Source organism: Ambystoma mexicanum, chromosome 1q (assembly GCF_040938575.1).
Source record: "Ambystoma mexicanum isolate Mex_15411 chromosome 1q, UKY_AmexF1_1, whole genome shotgun sequence".
NCBI lineage: Eukaryota > Metazoa > Chordata > Amphibia > Caudata > Ambystomatidae > Ambystoma > Ambystoma mexicanum.
This window is the reverse complement of record NC_090922.1, coordinates 593,366,297-593,383,195: the sequence shown is the minus strand read 5'-3', so window position 1 is coordinate 593,383,195 and position 16,899 is coordinate 593,366,297. Positions and strand designations below refer to the sequence as shown.

The 16,899-nt window shown below is 54.9% G+C and overlaps 18 non-coding genes across 18 annotated transcripts; all 18 read right to left on the bottom strand.

The window, feature by feature from the left end:
• Positions 1 to 753: 753 nt before the first annotated feature.
• On the bottom strand, positions 754 to 869 carry LOC138564794 (U5 spliceosomal RNA). Its single transcript, XR_011300726.1, has one exon. It is a non-coding gene; the product is annotated as a U5 spliceosomal RNA (small nuclear RNA).
• Positions 870 to 1,674: 805 nt separating this feature from the next.
• LOC138564793 (U5 spliceosomal RNA) lies at positions 1,675 to 1,790 on the bottom strand. The gene has a single exon (XR_011300725.1). It is a non-coding gene; the product is annotated as a U5 spliceosomal RNA (small nuclear RNA).
• A 770-nt stretch (positions 1,791 to 2,560) lies between these two features.
• Positions 2,561 to 2,676, bottom strand: LOC138564791 (U5 spliceosomal RNA). Its single transcript, XR_011300723.1, has one exon. It is a non-coding gene; the product is annotated as a U5 spliceosomal RNA (small nuclear RNA).
• Positions 2,677 to 3,481: 805 nt separating this feature from the next.
• On the bottom strand, positions 3,482 to 3,597 carry LOC138564922 (U5 spliceosomal RNA). The gene has a single exon (XR_011300846.1). It is a non-coding gene; the product is annotated as a U5 spliceosomal RNA (small nuclear RNA).
• A 770-nt stretch (positions 3,598 to 4,367) lies between these two features.
• On the bottom strand, positions 4,368 to 4,483 carry LOC138564790 (U5 spliceosomal RNA). The gene has a single exon (XR_011300722.1). It is a non-coding gene; the product is annotated as a U5 spliceosomal RNA (small nuclear RNA).
• Positions 4,484 to 5,282: 799 nt separating this feature from the next.
• Positions 5,283 to 5,398, bottom strand: LOC138564789 (U5 spliceosomal RNA). Its single transcript, XR_011300721.1, has one exon. It is a non-coding gene; the product is annotated as a U5 spliceosomal RNA (small nuclear RNA).
• Positions 5,399 to 6,225: 827 nt separating this feature from the next.
• Positions 6,226 to 6,341, bottom strand: LOC138564788 (U5 spliceosomal RNA). The gene has a single exon (XR_011300720.1). It is a non-coding gene; the product is annotated as a U5 spliceosomal RNA (small nuclear RNA).
• Positions 6,342 to 7,111: 770 nt separating this feature from the next.
• On the bottom strand, positions 7,112 to 7,227 carry LOC138564787 (U5 spliceosomal RNA). The gene has a single exon (XR_011300719.1). It is a non-coding gene; the product is annotated as a U5 spliceosomal RNA (small nuclear RNA).
• Positions 7,228 to 8,032: 805 nt separating this feature from the next.
• On the bottom strand, positions 8,033 to 8,148 carry LOC138564921 (U5 spliceosomal RNA). Its single transcript, XR_011300845.1, has one exon. It is a non-coding gene; the product is annotated as a U5 spliceosomal RNA (small nuclear RNA).
• A 776-nt stretch (positions 8,149 to 8,924) lies between these two features.
• LOC138564786 (U5 spliceosomal RNA) lies at positions 8,925 to 9,040 on the bottom strand. The gene has a single exon (XR_011300718.1). It is a non-coding gene; the product is annotated as a U5 spliceosomal RNA (small nuclear RNA).
• A 770-nt stretch (positions 9,041 to 9,810) lies between these two features.
• On the bottom strand, positions 9,811 to 9,926 carry LOC138564785 (U5 spliceosomal RNA). The gene has a single exon (XR_011300717.1). It is a non-coding gene; the product is annotated as a U5 spliceosomal RNA (small nuclear RNA).
• Positions 9,927 to 10,731: 805 nt separating this feature from the next.
• Positions 10,732 to 10,847, bottom strand: LOC138564784 (U5 spliceosomal RNA). The gene has a single exon (XR_011300716.1). It is a non-coding gene; the product is annotated as a U5 spliceosomal RNA (small nuclear RNA).
• Positions 10,848 to 11,617: 770 nt separating this feature from the next.
• On the bottom strand, positions 11,618 to 11,733 carry LOC138564783 (U5 spliceosomal RNA). The gene has a single exon (XR_011300715.1). It is a non-coding gene; the product is annotated as a U5 spliceosomal RNA (small nuclear RNA).
• Positions 11,734 to 12,538: 805 nt separating this feature from the next.
• Positions 12,539 to 12,654, bottom strand: LOC138564920 (U5 spliceosomal RNA). Its single transcript, XR_011300844.1, has one exon. It is a non-coding gene; the product is annotated as a U5 spliceosomal RNA (small nuclear RNA).
• A 770-nt stretch (positions 12,655 to 13,424) lies between these two features.
• On the bottom strand, positions 13,425 to 13,540 carry LOC138564942 (U5 spliceosomal RNA). The gene has a single exon (XR_011300867.1). It is a non-coding gene; the product is annotated as a U5 spliceosomal RNA (small nuclear RNA).
• A 799-nt stretch (positions 13,541 to 14,339) lies between these two features.
• LOC138564782 (U5 spliceosomal RNA) lies at positions 14,340 to 14,455 on the bottom strand. The gene has a single exon (XR_011300714.1). It is a non-coding gene; the product is annotated as a U5 spliceosomal RNA (small nuclear RNA).
• A 799-nt stretch (positions 14,456 to 15,254) lies between these two features.
• On the bottom strand, positions 15,255 to 15,370 carry LOC138564779 (U5 spliceosomal RNA). The gene has a single exon (XR_011300712.1). It is a non-coding gene; the product is annotated as a U5 spliceosomal RNA (small nuclear RNA).
• A 770-nt stretch (positions 15,371 to 16,140) lies between these two features.
• Positions 16,141 to 16,256, bottom strand: LOC138564778 (U5 spliceosomal RNA). The gene has a single exon (XR_011300711.1). It is a non-coding gene; the product is annotated as a U5 spliceosomal RNA (small nuclear RNA).
• Between the last annotated feature and the right edge of the window lie 643 nt (positions 16,257 to 16,899).

Below are 16,899 nucleotides of genomic sequence, written 5' to 3'. Positions count from 1 at the left end.
ACTGCGGCCGCAAAAAATGCAACACCTCACTAGCTCAGGGTGACTTAGTGAAGCAGTGCACACGATGACGCTTTTTGAGATGAAGCGAATGGAGAATGCTATCGGGCTCCGAACCCGTGGCAGAATGACTTTATTTGCAAGCAATCCCATCCAAAGTCATGAAACCTGGCAGGGGATTGTGGGTATGCAAATTTCTCCAGACCGCAGGCCATGTGACATTGGCCAAAAGGCAGGCAGAGTCTGCCTTTGCCTGAGGACTCCCCTCGTTTACATAAGGTCTAGGGCTTCTGGGAGGCAGGCGTGAGATTTTCTTTTGGGCCCCAGAGATGGGGCTCCTCCCCCAGGATGTTGAAGAAGCAGCCCGCTCTCTCCTTTCTCAGGACACAGGGGTCATTTTCCGCCCTCACCCTGTCTTGCACGGGTGCTGGGCCTCCTGGGCTGCCAGCGGGCAAAGGACGGCGTTTGTCAGGCGTTCGTCAGCCGATCGGGGCCCGGGCCCAAACCCCTGCCCACTGGGGCCATATCCTCCTGGATGCTAGCTTGGAGCCAGCCTCTGCTGGCTCACCAGCAGGTGGCGACAGCAGCAAGCATTAGCTAAAGGCTCCCCCCTCTGGCTACCACTGCAAGGCATCAGCCTGGCTGTGCTGCGAGGACCCCTGCAAAGGCTGACTGACAGCTGGGGGGTGCAAGCCAACAGCTGAAAAGCAGGCTTTGCGCTTTCATTTGCTCTGTTTCTTTTTAACCAGCATAGGTAACCCTGCACTTGGCAGGGCTTCAAAAAATTGAGTGAAACTCTTTAATGTTCCTCTCCACGGAAATCTTTAGTAAAAGGCGAAAGATTTATTCGGTTTGAAGAGAAACCAGAGTATGCGCTCTAGTGGCCCCGACTGCGGCCGCAAAAAATGCAACACCTCACTAGCTCAGGGTGACTTAGTGAAGCAGTGCACACGATGACGCTTTTTGAGATGAAGCGAATGGAGAATGCTATCGGGCTCCGAACCCGTGGCAGAATGACTTTATTTGCAAGCAATCCCATCCAAAGTCATGAAACCTGGCAGGGGATTGTGGGTATGCAAATTTCTCCAGACCGCAGGCCATGTGACATTGGCCAAAAGGCAGGCAGAGTCTGCCTTTGCCTGAGGACTCCCCTCGTTTACATAAGGTCTAGGGCTTCTGGGAGGCAGGCGTGAGATTTTCTTTTGGGCCCCAGAGATGGGGCTCCTCCCCCAGGATGTTGAAAAAGCAGCCCGCTCTCTCCTTTCTCAGGACACAGGGGTCATTTTCCGCCCTCACCCTGTCTTGCACGGGTGCTGGGCCTCCTGGGCTGCCAGGTTCTTTTGCCCGCCAGGGCAAAGCCCGCCGGGCAAAGGACGGCGTTTGTCAGGCGTTTGTCAGCCGATCGGGGCCCGGGCCCAAACCCCTGCCCACTGGGGCCATATCCTCCTGGATGCTAGCTTGGAGCCAGCCTCTGCTGGCTCACCAGCAGGTGGCGACAGCAGCAAGCATTAGCTAAAGGCTCCCCCCTCTGGCTACCACTGCAAGGTATCAGCCTGGCTGTGCTGCGAGGACCCCTGCAAAGGCTGACTGACAGCTGGGGGGTGCAAGCCAACAGCTGAAAAGCAGGCTTTGCGCTTTCATTTGCTCTGTTTCTTTTTTTTTTTAACCAGCATAGGTAACCCTGCACTTGGCAGGGCTTCAAAAAATTGAGTGAAACTCTTTAATGTTCCTCTCCACGGAAATCTTTAGTAAAAGGCGAAAGATTTATTCGGTTTGAAGAGAAACCAGAGTATGCGCTCTAGTGGCCCCGACTGCGGCCGCAAAAAATGCAACACCTCACTAGCTCAGGGTGACTTAGTGAAGCAGTGCACACGATGACGCTTTTTGAGATGAAGCGAATGGAGAATGCTATCGGGCTCCGAACCCGTGGCAGAATGACTTTATTTGCAAGCAATCCCATCCAAAGTCATGAAACCTGGCAGGGGATTGTGGGTATGCAAATTTCTCCAGACCGCAGGCCATGTGACATTGGCCAAAAGGCAGGCAGAGTCTGCCTTTGCCTGAGGACTCCCCTCGTTTACATAAGGTCTAGGGCTTCTGGGAGGCAGGCGTGAGATTTTCTTTTGGGCCCCAGAGATGGGGCTCCTCCCCCAGGATGTTGAAGAAGCAGCCCGCTCTCTCCTTTCTCAGGACACAGGGGTCATTTTCCGCCCTCACCCTGTCTTGCACGGGTGCTGGGCCTCCTGGGCTGCCAGCGGGCAAAGGACGGCGTTTGTCAGGCGTTCGTCAGCCGATCGGGGCCCGGGCCCAAACCCCTGCCCACTGGGGCCATATCCTCCTGGATGCTAGCTTGGAGCCAGCCTCTGCTGGCTCACCAGCAGGTGGCGACAGCAGCAAGCATTAGCTAAAGGCTCCCCCCTCTGGCTACCACTGCAAGGCATCAGCCTGGCTGTGCTGCGAGGACCCCTGCAAAGGCTGACTGACAGCTGGGGGGTGCAAGCCAACAGCTGAAAAGCAGGCTTTGCGCTTTCATTTGCTCTGTTTCTTTTTAACCAGCATAGGTAACCCTGCACTTGGCAGGGCTTCAAAAAATTGAGTGAAACTCTTTAATGTTCCTCTCCACGGAAATCTTTAGTAAAAGGCGAAAGATTTATTCGGTTTGAAGAGAAACCAGAGTATGCGCTCTAGTGGCCCCGACTGCGGCCGCAAAAAATGCAACACCTCACTAGCTCAGGGTGACTTAGTGAAGCAGTGCACACGATGACGCTTTTTGAGATGAAGCGAATGGAGAATGCTATCGGGCTCCGAACCCGTGGCAGAATGACTTTATTTGCAAGCAATCCCATCCAAAGTCATGAAACCTGGCAGGGGATTGTGGGTATGCAAATTTCTCCAGACCGCAGGCCATGTGACATTGGCCAAAAGGCAGGCAGAGTCTGCCTTTGCCTGAGGACTCCACTCGTTTACATAAGGTCTAGGGCTTCTGGGAGGCAGGCGTGAGATTTTCTTTTGGGCCCCAGAGATGGGGCTCCTCCCCCAGGATGTTGAAAAAGTAGCCCGCTCTCTCCTTTCTCAGGACACAGGGGTCATTTTCCGCCCTCACCCTGTCTTGCACGGGTGCTGGGCCTCCTGGGCTGCCAGGTTCTTTTGCCCGCCAGGGCAAAGCCCGCCGGGCAAAGGACGGCGTTTGTCAGGCGTTCGTCAGCCGATCGGGGCCCGGGCCCAAACCCCTGCCCACTGGGGCCATATCCTCCTGGATGCTAGCTTGGAGCCAGCCTCTGCTGGCTCACCAGCAGGTGGCGACAGCAGCAAGCATTAGCTAAAGGCTCCCCCCTCTGGCTACCACTGCAAGGCATCAGCCTGGCTGTGCTGCGAGGACCCCTGCAAAGGCTGACTGACAGCTGGGGGGTGCAAGCCAACAGCTGAAAAGCAGGCTTTGCGCTTTCATTTGCTCTGTTTCTTTTTTTTTTTAACCAGCATAGGTAACCCTGCACTTGGCAGGGCTTCGAAAAATTGAGTGAAACTCTTTAATGTTCCTCTCCACGGAAATCTTTAGTAAAAGGCGAAAGATTTATTCGGTTTGAAGAGAAACCAGAGTATGCGCTCTAGTGGCCCCGACTGCGGCCGCAAAAAATGCAACACCTCACTAGCTCAGGGTGACTTAGTGAAGCAGTGCACACGATGACGCTTTTTGAGATGAAGCGAATGGAGAATGCTATCGGGCTCCGAACCCGTGGCAGAATGACTTTATTTGCAAGCAATCCCATCCAAAGTCATGAAACCTGGCAGGGGATTGTGGGTATGCAAATTTCTCCAGACCGCAGGCCATGTGACATTGGCCAAAAGGCAGGCAGAGTCTGCCTTTGCCTGAGGACTCCCCTCGTTTACATAAGGTCTAGGGCTTCTGGGAGGCAGGCGTGAGATTTTCTTTTGGGCCCCAGAGATGGGGCTCCTCCCCCAGGATGTTGAAGAAGCAGCCCGCTCTCTCCTTTCTCAGGACACAGGGGTCATTTTCCGCCCTCACCCTGTCTTGCACGGGTGCTGGGCCTCCTGGGCTGCCAGCGGGCAAAGGACGGCGTTTGTCAGGCATTCGTCAGCCGATCGGGGCCCGGGCCCAAACCCCTGCCCACTGGGGCCATATCCTCCTGGATGCTAGCTTGGAGCCAGCCTCTGCTGGCTCACCAGCAGGTGGCGACAGCAGCAAGCATTAGCTAAAGGCTCCCCCCTCTGGCTACCACTGCAAGGCATCAGCCTGGCTGTGCTGCGAGGACCCCTGCAAAGGCTGACTGACAGCTGGGGGGTGCAAGCCAACAGCTGAAAAGCAGGCTTTGCGCTTTCATTTGCTCTGTTTCTTTTTAACCAGCATAGGTAACCCTGCACTTGGCAGGGCTTCAAAAAATTGAGTGAAACTCTTTAATGTTCCTCTCCACGGAAATCTTTAGTAAAAGGCGAAAGATTTATTCGGTTTGAAGAGAAACCAGAGTATGCGCTCTAGTGGCCCCGACTGCGGCCGCAAAAAATGCAACACCTCACTAGCTCAGGGTGACTTAGTGAAGCAGTGCACACGATGACGCTTTTTGAGATGAAGCGAATGGAGAATGCTATCGGGCTCCGAACCCGTGGCAGAATGACTTTATTTGCAAGCAATCCCATCCAAAGTCATGAAACCTGGCAGGGGATTGTGGGTATGCAAATTTCTCCAGACCGCAGGCCATGTGACATTGGCCAAAAGGCAGGCAGAGTCTGCCTTTGCCTGAGGACTCCCCTCGTTTACATAAGGTCTAGGGCTTCTGGGAGGCAGGCGTGAGATTTTCTTTTGGGCCCCAGAGATGGGGCTCCTACCCCAGGATGTTGAAAAAGCAGCCCGCTCTCTCCTTTCTCAGGACACAGGGGTCATTTTCCGCCCTCACCCTGTCTTGCACGGGTGCTGGGCCTCCTGGGCTGCCAGGTTCTTTTGCCCGCCAGGGCAAAGCCCGCCAGGCAAAGGACGGCGTTTGTCAGGCGTTCGTCAGCCGATCGGGGCCCGGGCCCAAACCCCTGCCCACTGGGGCCATATCCTCCTGGATGCTAGCTTGGAGCCAGCCTCTGCTGGCTCACCAGCAGGTGGCGACAGCAGCAAGCATTAGCTAAAGGCTCCCCCCTCTGGCTACCACTGCAAGGCATCAGCCTGGCTGTGCTGCGAGGACCCCTGCAAAGGCTGACTGACAGCTGGGGGGTGCAAGCCAACAGCTGAAAAGCAGGCTTTGCGCTTTCATTTGCTCTGTTTCTTTTTAACCAGCATAGGTAACCCTGCACTTGGCAGGGCTTCAAAAAATTGAGTGAAACTCTTTAATGTTCCTCTCCACGGAAATCTTTAGTAAAAGGCGAAAGATTTATTCGGTTTGAAGAGAAACCAGAGTATGCGCTCTAGTGGCCCCGACTGCGGCCGCAAAAAATGCAACACCTCACTAGCTCAGGGTGACTTAGTGAAGCAGTGCACACGATGACGCTTTTTGAGATGAAGCGAATGGAGAATGCTATCGGGCTCCGAACCCGTGGCAGAATGACTTTATTTGCAAGCAATCCCATCCAAAGTCATGAAACCTGGCAGGGGATTGTGGGTATGCAAATTTCTCCAGACCGCAGGCCATGTGACATTGGCCAAAAGGCAGGCAGAGTCTGCCTTTGCCTGAGGACTCCCCTCGTTTACATAAGGTCTAGGGCTTCTGGGAGGCAGGCGTGAGATTTTCTTTTGGGCCCCAGAGATGGGGCTCCTCCCCCAGGATGTTGAAAAAGCAGCCCGCTCTCTCCTTTCTCAGGACACAGGGGTCATTTTCCGCCCTCACCCTGTCTTGCACGGGTGCTGGGCCTCCTGGGCTGCCAGGTTCTTTTGCCCGCCAGGGCAAAGCCCGCCGGGCAAAGGACGGCGTTTGTCAGGCGTTTGTCAGGCGTTTGTCAGGCGTTTGTCAGGCGATCGGGGCCCGGGCCCAAACCCCTGCCCACTGGGGCCATATCCTCCTGGATGCTAGCTTGGAGCCAGCCTCTGCTGGCTCACCAGCAGGTGGCGACAGCAGCAAGCATTAGCTAAAGGCTCCCCCCTCTGGCTACCACTGCAAGGTATCAGCCTGGCTGTGCTGCGAGGACCCCTGCAAAGGCTGACTGACAGCTGGGGGGTGCAAGCCAACAGCTGAAAAGCAGGCTTTGCGCTTTCATTTGCTCTGTTTCTTTTTTTTTTTAACCAGCATAGGTAACCCTGCACTTGGCAGGGCTTCAAAAAATTGAGTGAAACTCTTTAATGTTCCTCTCCACGGAAATCTTTAGTAAAAGGCGAAAGATTTATTCGGTTTGAAGAGAAACCAGAGTATGCGCTCTAGTGGCCCCGACTGCGGCCGCAAAAAATGCAACACCTCACTAGCTCAGGGTGACTTAGTGAAGCAGTGCACACGATGACGCTTTTTGAGATGAAGCGAATGGAGAATGCTATCGGGCTCCGAACCCGTGGCAGAATGACTTTATTTGCAAGCAATCCCATCCAAAGTCATGAAACCTGGCAGGGGATTGTGGGTATGCAAATTTCTCCAGACCGCAGGCCATGTGACATTGGCCAAAAGGCAGGCAGAGTCTGCCTTTGCCTGAGGACTCCCCTCGTTTACATAAGGTCTAGGGCTTCTGGGAGGCAGGCGTGAGATTTTCTTTTGGGCCCCAGAGATGGGGCTCCTCCCCCAGGATGTTGAAGAAGCAGCCCGCTCTCTCCTTTCTCAGGACACAGGGGTCATTTTCCGCCCTCACCCTGTCTTGCACGGGTGCTGGGCCTCCTGGGCTGCCAGCGGGCAAAGGACGGCGTTTGTCAGGCGTTCGTCAGCCGATCGGGGCCCGGGCCCAAACCCCTGCCCACTGGGGCCATATCCTCCTGGATGCTAGCTTGGAGCCAGCCTCTGCTGGCTCACCAGCAGGTGGCGACAGCAGCAAGCATTAGCTAAAGGCTCCCCCCTCTGGCTACCACTGCAAGGCATCAGCCTGGCTGTGCTGCGAGGACCCCTGCAAAGGCTGACTGACAGCTGGGGGGTGCAAGCCAACAGCTGAAAAGCAGGCTTTGCGCTTTCATTTGCTCTGTTTCTTTTTAACCAGCATAGGTAACCCTGCACTTGGCAGGGCTTCAAAAAATTGAGTGAAACTCTTTAATGTTCCTCTCCACGGAAATCTTTAGTAAAAGGCGAAAGATTTATTCGGTTTGAAGAGAAACCAGAGTATGCGCTCTAGTGGCCCCGACTGCGGCCGCAAAAAATGCAACACCTCACTAGCTCAGGGTGACTTAGTGAAGCAGTGCACACGATGACGCTTTTTGAGATGAAGCGAATGGAGAATGCTATCGGGCTCCGAACCCGTGGCAGAATGACTTTATTTGCAAGCAATCCCATCCAAAGTCATGAAACCTGGCAGGGGATTGTGGGTATGCAAATTTCTCCAGACCGCAGGCCATGTGACATTGGCCAAAAGGCAGGCAGAGTCTGCCTTTGCCTGAGGACTCCACTCGTTTACATAAGGTCTAGGGCTTCTGGGAGGCAGGCGTGAGATTTTCTTTTGGGCCCCAGAGATGGGGCTCCTCCCCCAGGATGTTGAAAAAGTAGCCCGCTCTCTCCTTTCTCAGGACACAGGGGTCATTTTCCGCCCTCACCCTGTCTTGCACGGGTGCTGGGCCTCCTGGGCTGCCAGGTTCTTTTGCCCGCCAGGGCAAAGCCCGCCGGGCAAAGGACGGCGTTTGTCAGGCGTTCGTCAGCCGATCGGGGCCCGGGCCCAAACCCCTGCCCACTGGGGCCATATCCTCCTGGATGCTAGCTTGGAGCCAGCCTCTGCTGGCTCACCAGCAGGTGGCGACAGCAGCAAGCATTAGCTAAAGGCTCCCCCCTCTGGCTACCACTGCAAGGCATCAGCCTGGCTGTGCTGCGAGGACCCCTGCAAAGGCTGACTGACAGCTGGGGGGTGCAAGCCAACAGCTGAAAAGCAGGCTTTGCGCTTTCATTTGCTCTGTTTCTTTTTTTTTTTAACCAGCATAGGTAACCCTGCACTTGGCAGGGCTTCGAAAAATTGAGTGAAACTCTTTAATGTTCCTCTCCACGGAAATCTTTAGTAAAAGGCGAAAGATTTATTCGGTTTGAAGAGAAACCAGAGTATGCGCTCTAGTGGCCCCGACTGCGGCCGCAAAAAATGCAACACCTCACTAGCTCAGGGTGACTTAGTGAAGCAGTGCACACGATGACGCTTTTTGAGATGAAGCGAATGGAGAATGCTATCGGGCTCCGAACCCGTGGCAGAATGACTTTATTTGCAAGCAATCCCATCCAAAGTCATGAAACCTGGCAGGGGATTGTGGGTATGCAAATTTCTCCAGACCGCAGGCCATGTGACATTGGCCAAAAGGCAGGCAGAGTCTGCCTTTGCCTGAGGACTCCCCTCGTTTACATAAGGTCTAGGGCTTCTGGGAGGCAGGCGTGAGATTTTCTTTTGGGCCCCAGAGATGGGGCTCCTCCCCCAGGATGTTGAAGAAGCAGCCCGCTCTCTCCTTTCTCAGGACACAGGGGTCATTTTCCGCCCTCACCCTGTCTTGCACGGGTGCTGGGCCTCCTGGGCTGCCAGCGGGCAAAGGACGGCGTTTGTCAGGCGTTCGTCAGCCGATCGGGGCCCGGGCCCAAACCCCTGCCCACTGGGGCCATATCCTCCTGGATGCTAGCTTGGAGCCAGCCTCTGCTGGCTCACCAGCAGGTGGCGACAGCAGCAAGCATTAGCTAAAGGCTCCCCCCTCTGGCTACCACTGCAAGGCATCAGCCTGGCTGTGCTGCGAGGACCCCTGCAAAGGCTGACTGACAGCTGGGGGGTGCAAGCCAACAGCTGAAAAGCAGGCTTTGCGCTTTCATTTGCTCTGTTTCTTTTTTTTTTTAACCTGCATAGGTAACCCTGCACTTGGCAGGGCTTCAAAAAATTGAGTGAAACTCTTTAATGTTCCTCTCCACGGAAATCTTTAGTAAAAGGCGAAAGATTTATTCGGTTTGAAGAGAAACCAGAGTATGCGCTCTAGTGGCCCCGACTGCGGCCGCAAAAAATGCAACACCTCACTAGCTCAGGGTGACTTAGTGAAGCAGTGCACACGATGACGCTTTTTGAGATGAAGCGAATGGAGAATGCTATCGGGCTCCGAACCCGTGGCAGAATGACTTTATTTGCAAGCAATCCCATCCAAAGTCATGAAACCTGGCAGGGGATTGTGGGTATGCAAATTTCTCCAGACCGCAGGCCATGTGACATTGGCCAAAAGGCAGGCAGAGTCTGCCTTTGCCTGAGGACTCCCCTCGTTTACATAAGGTCTAGGGCTTCTGGGAGGCAGGCGTGAGATTTTCTTTTGGGCCCCAGAGATGGGGCTCCTCCCCCAGGATGTTGAAGAAGCAGCCCGCTCTCTCCTTTCTCAGGACACAGGGGTCATTTTCCGCCCTCACCCTGTCTTGCACGGGTGCTGGGCCTCCTGGGCTGCCAGCGGGCAAAGGACGGCGTTTGTCAGGCGTTCGTCAGCCGATCGGGGCCCGGGCCCAAACCCCTGCCCACTGGGGCCATATCCTCCTGGATGCTAGCTTGGAGCCAGCCTCTGCTGGCTCACCAGCAGGTGGCGACAGCAGCAAGCATTAGCTAAAGGCTCCCCCCTCTGGCTACCACTGCAAGGCATCAGCCTGGCTGTGCTGCGAGGACCCCTGCAAAGGCTGACTGACAGCTGGGGGGTGCAAGCCAACAGCTGAAAAGCAGGCTTTGCGCTTTCATTTGCTCTGTTTCTTTTTAACCAGCATAGGTAACCCTGCACTTGGCAGGGCTTCAAAAAATTGAGTGAAACTCTTTAATGTTCCTCTCCACGGAAATCTTTAGTAAAAGGCGAAAGATTTATTCGGTTTGAAGAGAAACCAGAGTATGCGCTCTAGTGGCCCCGACTGCGGCCGCAAAAAATGCAACACCTCACTAGCTCAGGGTGACTTAGTGAAGCAGTGCACACGATGACGCTTTTTGAGATGAAGCGAATGGAGAATGCTATCGGGCTCCGAACCCGTGGCAGAATGACTTTATTTGCAAGCAATCCCATCCAAAGTCATGAAACCTGGCAGGGGATTGTGGGTATGCAAATTTCTCCAGACCGCAGGCCATGTGACATTGGCCAAAAGGCAGGCAGAGTCTGCCTTTGCCTGAGGACTCCCCTCGTTTACATAAGGTCTAGGGCTTCTGGGAGGCAGGCGTGAGATTTTCTTTTGGGCCCCAGAGATGGGGCTCCTCCCCCAGGATGTTGAAAAAGCAGCCCGCTCTCTCCTTTCTCAGGACACAGGGGTCATTTTCCGCCCTCACCCTGTCTTGCACGGGTGCTGGGCCTCCTGGGCTGCCAGGTTCTTTTGCCCGCCAGGGCAAAGCCCGCCGGGCAAAGGACGGCGTTTGTCAGGCGTTTGTCAGCCGATCGGGGCCCGGGCCCAAACCCCTGCCCACTGGGGCCATATCCTCCTGGATGCTAGCTTGGAGCCAGCCTCTGCTGGCTCACCAGCAGGTGGCGACAGCAGCAAGCATTAGCTAAAGGCTCCCCCCTCTGGCTACCACTGCAAGGTATCAGCCTGGCTGTGCTGCGAGGACCCCTGCAAAGGCTGACTGACAGCTGGGGGGTGCAAGCCAACAGCTGAAAAGCAGGCTTTGCGCTTTCATTTGCTCTGTTTCTTTTTTTTTTTAACCAGCATAGGTAACCCTGCACTTGGCAGGGCTTCAAAAAATTGAGTGAAACTCTTTAATGTTCCTCTCCACGGAAATCTTTAGTAAAAGGCGAAAGATTTATTCGGTTTGAAGAGAAACCAGAGTATGCGCTCTAGTGGCCCCGACTGCGGCCGCAAAAAATGCAACACCTCACTAGCTCAGGGTGACTTAGTGAAGCAGTGCACACGATGACGCTTTTTGAGATGAAGCGAATGGAGAATGCTATCGGGCTCCGAACCCGTGGCAGAATGACTTTATTTGCAAGCAATCCCATCCAAAGTCATGAAACCTGGCAGGGGATTGTGGGTATGCAAATTTCTCCAGACCGCAGGCCATGTGACATTGGCCAAAAGGCAGGCAGAGTCTGCCTTTGCCTGAGGACTCCCCTCGTTTACATAAGGTCTAGGGCTTCTGGGAGGCAGGCGTGAGATTTTCTTTTGGGCCCCAGAGATGGGGCTCCTCCCCCAGGATGTTGAAGAAGCAGCCCGCTCTCTCCTTTCTCAGGACACAGGGGTCATTTTCCGCCCTCACCCTGTCTTGCACGGGTGCTGGGCCTCCTGGGCTGCCAGCGGGCAAAGGACGGCGTTTGTCAGGCGTTCGTCAGCCGATCGGGGCCCGGGCCCAAACCCCTGCCCACTGGGGCCATATCCTCCTGGATGCTAGCTTGGAGCCAGCCTCTGCTGGCTCACCAGCAGGTGGCGACAGCAGCAAGCATTAGCTAAAGGCTCCCCCCTCTGGCTACCACTGCAAGGCATCAGCCTGGCTGTGCTGCGAGGACCCCTGCAAAGGCTGACTGACAGCTGGGGGGTGCAAGCCAACAGCTGAAAAGCAGGCTTTGCGCTTTCATTTGCTCTGTTTCTTTTTAACCAGCATAGGTAACCCTGCACTTGGCAGGGCTTCAAAAAATTGAGTGAAACTCTTTAATGTTCCTCTCCACGGAAATCTTTAGTAAAAGGCGAAAGATTTATTCGGTTTGAAGAGAAACCAGAGTATGCGCTCTAGTGGCCCCGACTGCGGCCGCAAAAAATGCAACACCTCACTAGCTCAGGGTGACTTAGTGAAGCAGTGCACACGATGACGCTTTTTGAGATGAAGCGAATGGAGAATGCTATCGGGCTCCGAACCCGTGGCAGAATGACTTTATTTGCAAGCAATCCCATCCAAAGTCATGAAACCTGGCAGGGGATTGTGGGTATGCAAATTTCTCCAGACCGCAGGCCATGTGACATTGGCCAAAAGGCAGGCAGAGTCTGCCTTTGCCTGAGGACTCCACTCGTTTACATAAGGTCTAGGGCTTCTGGGAGGCAGGCGTGAGATTTTCTTTTGGGCCCCAGAGATGGGGCTCCTCCCCCAGGATGTTGAAAAAGTAGCCCGCTCTCTCCTTTCTCAGGACACAGGGGTCATTTTCCGCCCTCACCCTGTCTTGCACGGGTGCTGGGCCTCCTGGGCTGCCAGGTTCTTTTGCCCGCCAGGGCAAAGCCCGCCGGGCAAAGGACGGCGTTTGTCAGGCGTTCGTCAGCCGATCGGGGCCCGGGCCCAAACCCCTGCCCACTGGGGCCATATCCTCCTGGATGCTAGCTTGGAGCCAGCCTCTGCTGGCTCACCAGCAGGTGGCGACAGCAGCAAGCATTAGCTAAAGGCTCCCCCCTCTGGCTACCACTGCAAGGCATCAGCCTGGCTGTGCTGCGAGGACCCCTGCAAAGGCTGACTGACAGCTGGGGGGTGCAAGCCAACAGCTGAAAAGCAGGCTTTGCGCTTTCATTTGCTCTGTTTCTTTTTTTTTTTAACCAGCATAGGTAACCCTGCACTTGGCAGGGCTTCGAAAAATTGAGTGAAACTCTTTAATGTTCCTCTCCACGGAAATCTTTAGTAAAAGGCGAAAGATTTATTCGGTTTGAAGAGAAACCAGAGTATGCGCTCTAGTGGCCCCGACTGCGGCCGCAAAAAATGCAACACCTCACTAGCTCAGGGTGACTTAGTGAAGCAGTGCACACGATGACGCTTTTTGAGATGAAGCGAATGGAGAATGCTATCGGGCTCCGAACCCGTGGCAGAATGACTTTATTTGCAAGCAATCCCATCCAAAGTCATGAAACCTGGCAGGGGATTGTGGGTATGCAAATTTCTCCAGACCGCAGGCCATGTGACATTGGCCAAAAGGCAGGCAGAGTCTGCCTTTGCCTGAGGACTCCCCTCGTTTACATAAGGTCTAGGGCTTCTGGGAGGCAGGCGTGAGATTTTCTTTTGGGCCCCAGAGATGGGGCTCCTCCCCCAGGATGTTGAAGAAGCAGCCCGCTCTCTCCTTTCTCAGGACACAGGGGTCATTTTCCGCCCTCACCCTGTCTTGCACGGGTGCTGGGCCTCCTGGGCTGCCAGCGGGCAAAGGACGGCGTTTGTCAGGCATTCGTCAGCCGATCGGGGCCCGGGCCCAAACCCCTGCCCACTGGGGCCATATCCTCCTGGATGCTAGCTTGGAGCCAGCCTCTGCTGGCTCACCAGCAGGTGGCGACAGCAGCAAGCATTAGCTAAAGGCTCCCCCCTCTGGCTACCACTGCAAGGCATCAGCCTGGCTGTGCTGCGAGGACCCCTGCAAAGGCTGACTGACAGCTGGGGGGTGCAAGCCAACAGCTGAAAAGCAGGCTTTGCGCTTTCATTTGCTCTGTTTCTTTTTAACCAGCATAGGTAACCCTGCACTTGGCAGAGCTTCAAAAAATTGAGTGAAACTCTTTAATGTTCCTCTCCACGGAAATCTTTAGTAAAAGGCGAAAGATTTATTCGGTTTGAAGAGAAACCAGAGTATGCGCTCTAGTGGCCCCGACTGCGGCCGCAAAAAATGCAACACCTCACTAGCTCAGGGTGACTTAGTGAAGCAGTGCACACGATGACGCTTTTTGAGATGAAGCGAATGGAGAATGCTATCGGGCTCCGAACCCGTGGCAGAATGACTTTATTTGCAAGCAATCCCATCCAAAGTCATGAAACCTGGCAGGGGATTGTGGGTATGCAAATTTCTCCAGACCGCAGGCCATGTGACATTGGCCAAAAGGCAGGCAGAGTCTGCCTTTGCCTGAGGACTCCCCTCGTTTACATAAGGTCTAGGGCTTCTGGGAGGCAGGCGTGAGATTTTCTTTTGGGCCCCAGAGATGGGGCTCCTACCCCAGGATGTTGAAAAAGCAGCCCGCTCTCTCCTTTCTCAGGACACAGGGGTCATTTTCCGCCCTCACCCTGTCTTGCACGGGTGCTGGGCCTCCTGGGCTGCCAGGTTCTTTTGCCCGCCAGGGCAAAGCCCGCCGGGCAAAGGACGGCGTTTGTCAGGCGTTCGTCAGCCGATCGGGGCCCGGGCCCAAACCCCTGCCCACTGGGGCCATATCCTCCTGGATGCTAGCTTGGAGCCAGCCTCTGCTGGCTCACCAGCAGGTGGCGACAGCAGCAAGCATTAGCTAAAGGCTCCCCCCTCTGGCTACCACTGCAAGGCATCAGCCTGGCTGTGCTGCGAGGACCCCTGCAAAGGCTGACTGACAGCTGGGGGGTGCAAGCCAACAGCTGAAAAGCAGGCTTTGCGCTTTCATTTGCTCTGTTTCTTTTTAACCAGCATAGGTAACCCTGCACTTGGCAGGGCTTCAAAAAATTGAGTGAAACTCTTTAATGTTCCTCTCCACGGAAATCTTTAGTAAAAGGCGAAAGATTTATTCGGTTTGAAGAGAAACCAGAGTATGCGCTCTAGTGGCCCCGACTGCGGCCGCAAAAAATGCAACACCTCACTAGCTCAGGGTGACTTAGTGAAGCAGTGCACACGATGACGCTTTTTGAGATGAAGCGAATGGAGAATGCTATCGGGCTCCGAACCCGTGGCAGAATGACTTTATTTGCAAGCAATCCCATCCAAAGTCATGAAACCTGGCAGGGGATTGTGGGTATGCAAATTTCTCCAGACCGCAGGCCATGTGACATTGGCCAAAAGGCAGGCAGAGTCTGCCTTTGCCTGAGGACTCCCCTCGTTTACATAAGGTCTAGGGCTTCTGGGAGGCAGGCGTGAGATTTTCTTTTGGGCCCCAGAGATGGGGCTCCTACCCCAGGATGTTGAAAAAGCAGCCCGCTCTCTCCTTTCTCAGGACACAGGGGTCATTTTCCGCCCTCACCCTGTCTTGCACGGGTGCTGGGCCTCCTGGGCTGCCAGGTTCTTTTGCCCGCCAGGGCAAAGCCCGCCGGGCAAAGGACGGCGTTTGTCAGGCGTTCGTCAGCCGATCGGGGCCCGGGCCCAAACCCCTGCCCACTGGGGCCATATCCTCCTGGATGCTAGCTTGGAGCCAGCCTCTGCTGGCTCACCAGCAGGTGGCGACAGCAGCAAGCATTAGCTAAAGGCTCCCCCCTCTGGCTACCACTGCAAGGCATCAGCCTGGCTGTGCTGCGAGGACCCCTGCAAAGGCTGACTGACAGCTGGGGGGTGCAAGCCAACAGCTGAAAAGCAGGCTTTGCGCTTTCATTTGCTCTGTTTCTTTTTAACCAGCATAGGTAACCCTGCACTTGGCAGGGCTTCAAAAAATTGAGTGAAACTCTTTAATGTTCCTCTCCACGGAAATCTTTAGTAAAAGGCGAAAGATTTATTCGGTTTGAAGAGAAACCAGAGTATGCACTCTAGTGGCCCCGACTGCGGCCGCAAAAAATGCAACACCTCACTAGCTCAGGGTGACTTAGTGAAGCAGTGCACACGATGACGCTTTTTGAGATGAAGCGAATGGAGAATGCTATCGGGCTCCGAACCCGTGGCAGAATGACTTTATTTGCAAGCAATCCCATCCAAAGTCATGAAACCTGGCAGGGGATTGTGGGTATGCAAATTTCTCCAGACCGCAGGCCATGTGACATTGGCCAAAAGGCAGGCAGAGTCTGCCTTTGCCTGAGGACTCCCCTCGTTTACATAAGGTCTAGGGCTTCTGGGAGGCAGGCGTGAGATTTTCTTTTGGGCCCCAGAGATGGGGCTCCTCCCCCAGGATGTTGAAGAAGCAGCCCGCTCTCTCCTTTCTCAGGACACAGGGGTCATTTTCCGCCCTCACCCTGTCTTGCACGGGTGCTGGGCCTCCTGGGCTGCCAGCGGGCAAAGGACGGCGTTTGTCAGGCGTTCGTCAGCCGATCGGGGCCCGGGCCCAAACCCCTGCCCACTGGGGCCATATCCTCCTGGATGCTAGCTTGGAGCCAGCCTCTGCTGGCTCACCAGCAGGTGGCGACAGCAGCAAGCATTAGCTAAAGGCTCCCCCCTCTGGCTACCACTGCAAGGCATCAGCCTGGCTGTGCTGCGAGGACCCCTGCAAAGGCTGACTGACAGCTGGGGGGTGCAAGCCAACAGCTGAAAAGCAGGCTTTGCGCTTTCATTTGCTCTGTTTCTTTTTAACCAGCATAGGTAACCCTGCACTTGGCAGGGCTTCAAAAAATTGAGTGAAACTCTTTAATGTTCCTCTCCACGGAAATCTTTAGTAAAAGGCGAAAGATTTATTCGGTTTGAAGAGAAACCAGAGTATGCGCTCTAGTGGCCCCGACTGCGGCCGCAAAAAATGCAACACCTCACTAGCTCAGGGTGACTTAGTGAAGCAGTGCACACGATGACGCTTTTTGAGATGAAGCGAATGGAGAATGCTATCGGGCTCCGAACCCGTGGCAGAATGACTTTATTTGCAAGCAATCCCATCCAAAGTCATGAAACCTGGCAGGGGATTGTGGGTATGCAAATTTCTCCAGACCGCAGGCCATGTGACATTGGCCAAAAGGCAGGCAGAGTCTGCCTTTGCCTGAGGACTCCCCTCGTTTACATAAGGTCTAGGGCTTCTGGGAGGCAGGCGTGAGATTTTCTTTTGGGCCCCAGAGATGGGGCTCCTCCCCCAGGATGTTGAAGAAGCAGCCCGCTCTCTCCTTTCTCAGGACACAGGGGTCATTTTCCGCCCTCACCCTGTCTTGCACGGGTGCTGGGCCTCCTGGGCTGCCAGCGGGCAAAGGACGGCGTTTGTCAGGCGTTCGTCAGCCGATCGGGGCCCGGGCCCAAACCCCTGCCCACTGGGGCCATATCCTCCTGGATGCTAGCTTGGAGCCAGCCTCTGCTGGCTCACCAGCAGGTGGCGACAGCAGCAAGCATTAGCTAAAGGCTCCCCCCTCTGGCTACCACTGCAA